Below are 1,110 nucleotides of genomic sequence, written 5' to 3' on the forward strand. Positions count from 1 at the left end.
CATACCATTTCATTTTTTTAAAATTTTTATTGAGAAAAATAATTGCAGTGAGACAGCTTCAAAACAGGTTGGTAGGAGAGTTACAACAATTAATACATTGCATATTGTTGTCTTTGTATTTAGTCATTCATAGCACAAGATGCAGACATAATATCCTGTCAAGACACCATTAGCACAAATCTTTCTTCTTATTGAATTAAGAGAAAGTAGCTATATATCTATCCTATTTTGTATATACAGTTATAAAATGGTCCTTCATTTATATCTCCTTTTTTTGTTTAGTTTTTGTCTGAGATAGGTTTTCCATTGACATCCAAATATTGTAGGTGCATGAATTCAGCAAAATATTCCAATATAGTACAGTAGTCCACAATAGTAGTGAGTTATCCACAGGACTGAAGATGTCTGAATCTGTTGACTTAAGCCTTCCACAGCTCAGCATATTAACATGGATTCACTTTTCATACCTCATTTCTACAATTTTCTGCTGGATGGTTAAGACCAAGATAAAGTAAGACTTATATAACAAGAAATGTAACTTTTATATCTGACAAGGTCTGTCAAGTCCCCTCAGAATTTATCCCGAAACCCTGTACCGCACTTTGTAGATCCTTTATCAGTGTCAGCCATGTGGATGAGTCATGGCCATTGCTTAACTAATTTGCTCTCTGTGAAAACCTGAGAGAATATTTTCTCTCCATGTGACTCTCCTTAGGCACATTGTATGTCATCTATCACATTCCTCTGCGGCCCCATTATCTCCTTGATCAGAAAATTTGGGACACAACTGAGTTAAATTATGTTACAGTACAAATTCTCCTTTGTCCTGGGTCCTCACTGACCTTGAAAGGCTAGGGACAAAATGTTGGCTGTCCTTGCAGTCCTTCTTTTTCTCTAATTTTTGGTCTGCAAACTAAGGTTATTGACCTTCTAGAAGAGAAGTTTATTTTTGCCCTACAACATATGCAGTTGGATTTAACCTCACTATCTGTCTGAACATCAAACTTCTTAGGCATAAGATGGAACATGTTTGTTTCATCAAGTATTGATATGTAAAACTTTAAGTCTCTACAGAATATGGAAAAAGAATTAAAAAATTAAAAAATATTT

Source organism: Octodon degus, unplaced genomic scaffold (genome assembly GCF_000260255.1).
Source record: "Octodon degus isolate 3935 unplaced genomic scaffold, OctDeg1.0 scaffold00227, whole genome shotgun sequence".
Classification (NCBI taxonomy): domain Eukaryota; kingdom Metazoa; phylum Chordata; class Mammalia; order Rodentia; family Octodontidae; genus Octodon; species Octodon degus.